This window comes from Psammomys obesus, unplaced genomic scaffold (genome assembly GCF_907164565.1).
Source record: "Psammomys obesus unplaced genomic scaffold, mPsaObe1.curated_primary_1811, whole genome shotgun sequence".
Lineage (NCBI taxonomy): Eukaryota > Metazoa > Chordata > Mammalia > Rodentia > Muridae > Psammomys > Psammomys obesus.
In genome coordinates, this window is record NW_026585698.1 from 1360558 (window position 1) to 1370171 (window position 9614).

Below are 9614 nucleotides of genomic sequence, written 5' to 3' on the forward strand. Positions count from 1 at the left end.
CTGTGTGTGTGTGTGTGTGTGTGTGTGTGTATTTTGGCGGGGGGGGGCGCTTGGATTTGGATCCCCTGTGTGTGTGTGTGTGTGTGTGTGTGTGTATTTTGGCGGGGGGGGGCGCTTGGATTTGGATCCCCTGTACTACAAAAAACACCAAAGCAACAACAACTAGGGGCTGCAGATGTGGCTCAGCTGCAGAATGCTACCTAAAATGCATGATGCCATGGCTTTGAACCTCAGCACTGGGCATGGAAGCCCATGCCTGCAATCCCAACACTAGACAGACGAAGGCAGGAGCATCAGAATTTTGGAGGCAGGGGCAGGAGTTTTCTGAGTTATAGGCCAGCCTGGTTTATGTAGCAAGTTCCAGGCCAGTTCGAGCTACATAGTGAGACCCTCTGGTGGAAACAAACAAGCACACATACACAGGATGATGTGGGGATTGTTCCAAACCCTGACCGCCAGTCCTTCCTGCTGCTTCCGGCATCCAGAGGTTCAAAGTCTCTTGTCAGGTAGCGAGCCCTGATTCCCCATTTTAAAGGCCCTGGACACCCATGGCTGGACAGTGAGGTGTGACATGGAAGAGCCTGGGGACAGACACTGGAGGGACTACATAAACCCTGTCCCGGATCAAGTGTTCTGTTTGGCAATAAGATGCTGGCTACCCACCAGAAAACCTTTGAGGGCCTGGCAAGATGGCTCAGAGAGTAAAGGCTCTAGCCTCTAAGGCCCGATGCCTGAGTCCAACCCCTAGAAGCCAGGCAAAGGTGGAAGGAGAGGACCAATCCCACAGAGCTGTCCTCAACCCCCACATGTGGCACAATAATAGAAAATCTTGCCTTTCACCTTTTGTGACAGTCCTTAGGGTGGGGGAAGCCAGGCTGGACATGCTGTGTTACTTTTCTCATCACAATGACAGAATGACTAAAATAAACATAGTAAAAAAGGAATTTATTTGGGCTCAGTTTTAGGTGTATCCATCTGTCATGGAGGGGAGGGTAAGGTGGAACACAGCAGGCCACACCATTGCAGACAGGGAAAGGAGCCAGGGCCGGATGTGACCCCCGCTGTGCTGGAGTGTAGGCACACTACCATACATGCTTTTGTTTGCTTGCTTGGTTTTTGTTTTGTTTTCTCAAGACATGGTTTCTTTGTATAACAAAGCCCTGGCTTTCCTGGAACTTGCTTTGTAGACCAGGCTGGCCTAGAACTCAAGAGAGGTCGCCTGCTTTCGCCTCCCAAGTGCTGGATTAAAGGTGTGCTGCCTCCACTGCTGGACTTTGTAATTGCCTTTATGAAGTGCTGGGGATCTAAGTTTAGGTCCTGTTTGTGAGGCAAGGGCTTAACCACTGAGCTATCTCCCTGGTTCACAGGGTTGTTGTTTTGTTTTTGTTTTTGATCCTGATCACATGGTCTCCCACATGAACTCTGAAGATGTTAATGGTGTTGCAATGTCCAAAGGCTGGACCTGCCTGTGTCTTTGTAAAGATGTCCCTGGAGTCACAGACCCAGCTCTGCTAATCTCCTGAACATCTATTAATCCAAGTCCACAGTCAAGATTAACCGTCACAAACCCATCCCTTGTCAATCTGCCGTCCAAACTGTAACACCTGCCATCCCACAACACCTGCCACCCAAACACCTGCCATGCCTCCCACACACCTGCCATCCCTCCCATACACCTGCCCCTCCAACTTGCTTTCCCTTTCAGACTTTTTGAACCCTCTCCTTTCAGGCTGCCAGTTGGAATCTTCCAACCATGTTCATGCCTGGCTCCTCCAGGAAGCCTTCCTCCACTTTTCCAAGCTCCAGGTCCTGAGCAGATTGAAGTGTCCCCATTGGTCTTTCTGTCCCATGTTACATGACAAGTGCCCAGTAGGTTTCTCAGACTTACTGGACACAACAAAGGAGACTCTGCCTGCTAAGGGTTTTTTTTTTTTATGGACGGTTCCTTTTCCTGCTGAGAGACTTTCTGGTTTCAAGGCCATGGTCCTGGCCTCTGTTCAAGGCTCAGTTACTAGCTGGGTAACATTGCCCAAGATCTCCTTGGTGGGCGGGGACAGTATCTTCACATACAAAGAGCAGATTATTAAAACTGACCTTGAAAAACTGGAAATAAGCTTGAGGTACGGAAAGCATGTTGTTTATGTTCAATGACATGAGCTATTACTGTATTAAAATCCTGGTAGAATTGTTTCAGTGCCCTGGATCAGGAAAGGATAAATAGAGTGAGTAGTGAATGAGAGTTTTTTTGTAGGATGGAGGGGATGTTCTCGAATTAGATAGTGGTATTGGTTGCAATTATTATTTTTTCTTTTTTGAGACAGGGTTTCTCTGTGTAGCCTTGGCTGTCCTGGACTCACTTTGTAGACCAGGCTGGCCTCGAACTCACAGAGATCTGCCTGCCTCTGCCTCCCTGAGTGCTGGGATTACAGGCTTGTGCCACCACACCCAGCTTAGTGCAGTGGTTCTAAACCTGTGGATCATGACCCCCTACAGGGGTTGAATATCAGATATCCTCCATATCAGATGTTTACATTATGATTCACAACAGTAGCAAAACTACAGTTATGAAGTAGTAACGAAATAGTTTTATGGTTGGGGTCAGCACAGCATGAGGAACTGCATTAAAGGGTTGCAGCATTAGGAAGGTGGAGAAATACTGCTTTAATGCCTCCTGCAGCTGGGAGCCACATCTTGTCTTTCAGCTCCCAGGAACCCCATCGTATTAAGAACCCATTGAAGACTGAACCCATGGCTTAGGCCAGAGTCCATAGGGACTGTCTCTGGACTATGAAAGACACACCCAGAGATGTGACACAGTAATCACCTGTCAGTCACAACCAGCCTTTCCATAATACAACATGATACTGTCATTTACAAGTATCAAAAACCATGTGATCAAGCTGCAAAGCAAAAATCTCACATAGCAAGTAAGTTTATGGTTGATTTTTCGATGGACTACACTCAGCTATCCTGGATCACATGTGCCTGCAGGCCATTAAATAATACCCAGGGCTTCTTGAACCTGGCTGACCCCACATCTGGCCAGTAGCTTCCCAGTCTTCCCTGGCAGGATTAAAGCAAGCATGACCTGAAGGCTCTCTGCAGCCATTCTTCAGCAATTATTTCTCTTTGGAGGCCCTGGAGGCTTGGACGCCTCTGACTATGACTATGCGCCGTGTATAGAGAAGTGGAAGGTGCAGCTGGGCTTGTGGGCAGAGAAGATCAAGATGTATAACGGAGACATCAGGTCCTCTTACGGCTGGAGGTGATTCCAGGCACCTGTGTCTTCTAGATTGGATTGGTCACATGTCCCCATATTAAAAGCATTGGACACAAAAGTTTGTTTTGTTTTTTTTTTTTTTTTTTTTTAAAAAAAAAGGATGTATATGTGTGCTTAGCCGGCATGTATGCCTGTATAACACATTATGTGCCTAGTGCCTTTGGAGGCCAGAAGACAGCATCAGATCCCCCTGGAACTGGAGGTTCAGAGGGTTGTGAGCTGCCATGTGGGTGTGCTCTTAGCCACTGAGCCATCTCTCCAGCCTGAGATCCTGTTTCACACATACACAGACACACACACACGCGCGCGCACACACACACACACACACACAAGAACACATAGTCTTGGGCAAGCTAGTATAAAATATCTGTTATCTGTTATTTTAAAAGCAGCTGGGTGCCAGGCCCAGTGTTGAAATGTCTCATAGAAATGATCCTTCTCTCTCTTTCTCTCTCTGTTTTTGTGTCTTGTTTTTGAGAAATGAGTTTCACTATGTATTGCTAGCTGTCCTGGAACTCACTATGCAGACCAGGCTGGCCTCAAACCACCTGCCTCTGCCTTCTGAGTGCTGGGATGAAAGGTATGAGCCCAGAAATAATCTCTCCTGACCCCCAAAACTTGCTGTTGCCCTTGGTTGCCTCCCAGAACTTGAAGTTGTGACTCTGTTGCTGAAGATACCTCAGAGCATGGGCACAGGACTCAGGGAATCAAGCTGGGGCTGACCTGGAAGCCTATCTGAGGACTAACTCATGGTACCGGAAGGTGCCATGCACGCTGCCAGGGGAGAAGAGCAGTCAGTAGCAAGACATCGCAGTGGTGCAGCAGCGGTGTCGTCAGAGTAACCAACAGCTCTGATTAGACTTAAGGTCTACTCAAGGGGAGGGAATTCTTCCTTGCCACAGTAGACTTAGTCAAATGACCGCGGCATGGACCCTAGAGGAACACCCACTGTTGTCATTTTCCTAAATAAGTATAACGTTTGTCTTCTAAATACTTATCCTTCTATCCACAGATAAATGTAGCTCTCAAGCCTCATCAAAGAAACTTTTTTTTTTCAGCAGTCTGGAGGCTATTGCAGGGATCCACAACTAATCAAAACACAACGAAAAGCTAACAATGGGGTACCCAGCCCAGCTGATACATCTACAACAGAACCACAACACCTAAGGCTCAGGAAACACTGAGGAAGAAGGGACAGGATGATTATAAGAGCCAGAGGACCAAGATGCTGTGAGACAGTGTCTTCTAGACATGGTGCCGCCATGAAATCTTAACAATAAGTGTGTTGAAACAAGGCCTGCATAATAACCACACCAGTCAGCATAGCAATGTGGACGGGGGAAATTCCACAAGGCCCCATCTCTGAAGAAAGAGCTACAGGCAGTCAATGGCTAGAGAGAGAGAGAGAGAGAGAGAGAGAGAGAGAGAGACTATGAATTAGGTTTCTCTAGGGACAAGCCCCCTGCTAACATTACCTATTCCCAGGTGGTTACATATTCATAAGAGCAACATTAAATGGACTTAGTGAGCGCTTAGAGTCAGCTCAGAACACACCCAGACACCAAATTCTCAGCACAAAGGAGATTTATTACTCCAGAGGGACAAGTGGGAGTGGGGAGCTGCTTCTGGATTGGACAAAGGTCGCTGCAGGTATGTGTGCAGAGGTGGTTTTTAAGGAGAAAAGGAAGTCTGTCTAGAATGAGTTGGTTAGCCAGGGTAGCCGAATAATGAATTTTGATGGCTGGATCTTGGTATTCAGTCTTAGAAATGAGTCAGTGGCCAATTAAGGAAATGGACCTTGGGGATTAGCTTTAGGAATGTAATCTAACGGTTTAGCAAGGGAGAGGAAAGGGAAAAGGGCGAAGCCTGCTTGGCACCATGTTTATCATGCCCAGGCCTGTTAGAGAGCCCTTCAAGTAGGTTCTGTCTCTCGCTGTATATGCAACCATAGTAATTATAGAAGACAGTAAGTGGGTGGGCATTGGAGGAGTTGGAGGGACAGAAGTGATATATTTATGTGTGAAATTCTCATAAAAATGAGTTTTTAAAGCAAAACAAAAACCAACCAACCCCCCCCCCCCAAATAAATGCTATCTTCTCTTTATATATGTTTGAGACAGGGTCTCACTCTGTAGCCCAGATTATCCTTGAATTTGTGATTCTCCTGTCTCAGCCTCCCCAGTGGCTGCGAGTACAGGCATGAGCTAGCACACTCAGCTCAGACTTGTAAGTGATCTCACAGACACTTGCCTACTGCTCCTAGGGTAGGGACAATATTCGCTTTGAGACAGATGGCCTATCTTTTCCCTGTGTAGCTTAGAACACTCTGGCTTTCACGTCTCTGCCATGCTTCTGTGACTTTGCAAACATGCTGGCCTCTCTCCTCTACTCAGTGATGACTTCAGTATGGGAGAGAGGCCTGAACACTTTTTTTGGCCTCCATGCTTCCTCTCGGCAATAGGTGACAAGAGATGTTTTTGGTGGTGGCAGTTTTGCTGTTGGTGGTGGTTTGGTTTGGTTTTGGTTTTTCTAGACAGGGTTTCTCTGTGTAGCTCTGGCTGTTCTGGGATTCACTCTGTAGACCAGGCTACAGAGTGAGACCCTCCTGACCTCTGCCTCCTCTGCTGGGATTAAAGGTGCATCACTACCATCAGGCAGCGGTTGGTGCCGTGGTTTGATGGATTCATTTTCAGACAGAATCTCTGGAAACCCAAACTGGTCTCAAACGGGATGTAGTGGCCAAGGATGACCTTGAATTTCTAATCCTCCTGCTTTTGTGGTGTTGGGTAACAAAGCCAGGAGATCCAGAATAGGCAAATGGTCTACCTACTGAGAGACATCTCAGCTCCTGAGCTTTGTGTTTAAACCCTTCTTTCTTCAGGCCATCATTGACCAAAAGACAAGCCTGTTTCCCTCTCCTGCAGTGTCAGACGCAGGGTTAGGCATACAGCGGGTATACGCTTGCCTGCAGGGGTCACTGTTAGTGTGTGTGTGTGGGGGGGGGGCGGGGGATAGGACCTACAGGTGTCTCCCAGAAACCCAGGGCGCTGCCAGGCGGAGAGGCTACATGGGCTGAGGCGAGCGTTGTGTCCACGTTGCTAGCGGTTTCTGGCCGGTCAAGGTCAGTTCCAGGGCCCAGCGAGGGGCGGGGCTTAGGGCGGCGCCGCGGGCGGAGGACAGTGATGGGCACGCCCGGGTCAGGGCCTCGGTGGCGGAAGACGAGCGGACCGCGGCAGGTGAGGTCGCTGGGGCCCTTGTGACAGCGGGGACGGTAGGAGGACAACTGGAGCCGCGGCATTGGAAGGAGGAGGCCGTTGCCTAGGATACCCAGCGCCGCCGGTAGGACCGGGTTCTCCGAGATTCCCCGCCCCTAAATCCCGGCTAAGTCTGTCCCGGAACTTGGGGTCGTCCGGGAAGCGGGACGCGCAGGGGCGGCGGGGCAGGCGTGGCCCTGATCTCGCGAGGGTCTCGGGCAGAAGGACTGAGGTGTCTGAGCACAGCCGGGGAGACGTGAGTGGGGTTGGCCCAGTGCATTGGAGGGCCCGCTTCAACGTGCCCCCGCCCCGTGAGATAGGGGTTCTTCCAAGACAAGACCAGCTATGGCTGAATCCACGCGCTTATTTTCTCTCTCCCGGCATCCCGTTCCTTCCAAGACCAAACACTCAACACACCCCCATAGCCTCCCAAGATATATTTGACCCTGGGATTTAAGGGGAGGGTGGGAGAGCACAGCTGGCTCACACAGGCTAAGACACCTGTGGGAGCACAGGGGCAGACAGTTTTCGGAGAAACTTCGCACTCAGCACCTATGCTCCAAGGCTGGCATCAGCTTCTAAGATGAGCCGGTGTCGGCTGCCAGCACACTCCAAGCGCTCAGCTACATTCGGAGGACACTGAACCTCAGCCGCTGGCAGGCTGTTCCAGGACTATTCGTTCCAGGACTATTCGCTCACTAGTGACGGAGCTGGGCCTGTCAAGTACTGTGCAGTCAGTGGGCCTTGTCTGGTGGTAGATGACGGTGCACATGCTGGCAGCGGGCAGGGATGGGCAGGTCTTTCGGGGTGGGGTTTGAGTACAGGAGTGTCTGTAATGCTGAAGTGAGCACGCTTGCCCTACGACTTTCCTCTATTCATACTCTCAGTCAGTCCCTTTTAGAGCTGGGTGTTTTTCAAGGGTACATTTTGGGGATGCAATCCTCAGCAGCTGGCCCTACAGTGCTCACTCTCAGCCTGGTTCCTGGTGTCTGAAGAGGGGAGCCATCACCTCCCTTCCCCAGAAGAAGAGGGGACCTCATCGCCTATTGAGTCACGCTTTAGCTTTCTGCTTCTTGGCCACTGTGGAGACGTTGCTACCCTGTGTGTCAGTGTTGAAATTTCTCTTCTGTATAAGCCAGGATGACTCACAAGGCTGTGTGGTCCATTTGTCATTTTTTGTGGAGCAAGATTTCGTGATAGTCTCACTTTGGCCTTGGTGCACAGGGCTCCTGTTGCGTGGTGGCTGAGGGTTGACCTCTTAACAGTGATGGCAGAAATGTGTTCCTGAAGGTCTCTTACCCTAGGATCAGGCTGTGTGATAGGCACAGTTGATAGGCAAGTGCAAATGTGAACCAAGTCTGTGTATGTGTGTGTGTATGTTTTGGAGAGATGGGGCAATGGTAAATTATTTAGGAGCTGCTGTACCATTAGGATTTTTGGGGGGAAGGGGAATAGACAGAGGGGATAGAGTCTCACCTTGGCAGCCTCAAACTTAATATGTATCCAAGGCTGGCTTTGAACTTACAAACTGCAGAAATCAAACCCAGGACTGTGCATTCTAGGTAAGCAGTCTATAAACTGAACTACGATCCCAGAACTTAAGACTTTTTTTTTTTTAAGGCAGTGGTTCTCATCCTGTGGGCCACGACCCCTTTGAGGGCCTGAAAGACTTTTTCACAGTGGTCACCTGAAACAATTAGACAACACACATATTTATATTACAGCTCATAACAGTAGCAAAATTACATTTATGAAGCAGCAAAGAAAATAATTTTATGGCGGGGTGGGGTAGTCACCTCACCATGAGGAACTGTATTAAAGGGTTGCAGCATTAGGAAGGTTGAGAGCCACGGTTTTAAGCTAATCTTTCTGAACCCTGTAGATTTAGTTGAGGTTCTCTGTGCTTCCTTGAGGGGAGAGCCTGAGAAAGTTAAACCTGAGTTACTGTGACTCAGCAACATTCCCCATAGCCACAGACTAAACTTGGAAACACGTCCACATAAAACCTTGTGCACAGATGTCCATCTGTGGTGGTACTGAGCACAGCTACCATGATGTGAAAACTAAAATGTTGGGCAGCCCACGAGAATTTGGTGTGAATTAGCCATGTGAAGGAGGAACACAGGTACCATACAAGTCAGGGAAAGGAAGCACACACATGGGGTTGTATATTGTATGATTCCACATGCACAGAACGTGTAGGACAGGCAAATCTGTAGAGATGAGGTACATTAGTAGCCACCAAAGGATTTCTGCAAGTCAGGGTCTCCAGACATATTCCAGGCTGGCCTTCAACTCTGTCCTTCCACCTCAGTGTCCCCTGAGTGCTGGGTTTACAGGCATGTACCATCACACCCTGAAGAAAGTTTTCTGGACTCATAGTTGTGGTTATGCAATCTGGAAAGTTTAATAAAACCTGCCAATTTACACTTTAAATGGTGACTTGTATATGCAAGTTATATTTGATTAAAGAAATCATGAGTCTGGAAAGATGGCCTGCTGGTTAAGAGCACTGGTTGTTCTTCCAGAGGACCTGGGTTCAATTCCCAGCACCTACACGGCAGCTCAGAACTGCCTGTAACTCCAGTTCCAGGGGAACACTGCATGCATGTGCTGCACAGACATACATGCAGGTAAAACACCCACATGCATAATAAATTTAAAAAAAGATTAAAAAAGAGAAATCATATAGTAATAGACCTATCTCACTGTTTTCTTTCTTTCTATTTTTCTTTTTTTCTTTTGTTTGTTCGAGACAGGCTTTCTCTGTATAGCCTTGGCTGTCCTTGGCTTGCTTTGTAGATCAGGCTGGCCTTGAACTCACAGAGATCTACCTGCTTCTGCCTTCCAAGTGCTGGGATTAATGGCTCGTATCACCACTCTGCTCTACTATTTTCCTGTTTGAGACAGAGTTTTTACTCTGTAGCCCTGAAATTCACTATTTAGTTAAGGTTAGCCTTGAACAAATGTTGATCCTTCTGCCTCTGGCTTCTAAGTTCTGGTATGCCATCCCTGCTAGCTCCCCTGCCTAACGTGTGTGTGTGTGTGTGTGTGTGTGTGTGTGTGTGTGTGTGTGTGTG

At 48.6% G+C, this 9614-nt stretch overlaps 1 protein-coding gene across 7 annotated transcripts in view; it reads left to right on the top strand.

Moving 5' to 3' along the window:
- The first annotated feature begins 6314 nt into the window (after positions 1-6314).
- Positions 6315-9614, top strand: part of Aifm2 (apoptosis inducing factor mitochondria associated 2) — a 22257-nt gene continuing 18957 nt past the window's right edge. For 2 of the 7 annotated variants that reach the window (XM_055598881.1, XM_055598883.1), the window contains exon 1: positions 6315-6401. The gene's annotated coding sequence lies outside the window, so the exon portion shown is untranslated. Of the gene's footprint in view, positions 6402-6465; positions 6620-9614 lie in introns of those variants that run through there. The other 5 variants (XM_055598878.1, XM_055598880.1, XM_055598882.1 and 2 more) reach the window with 4 other exon arrangements.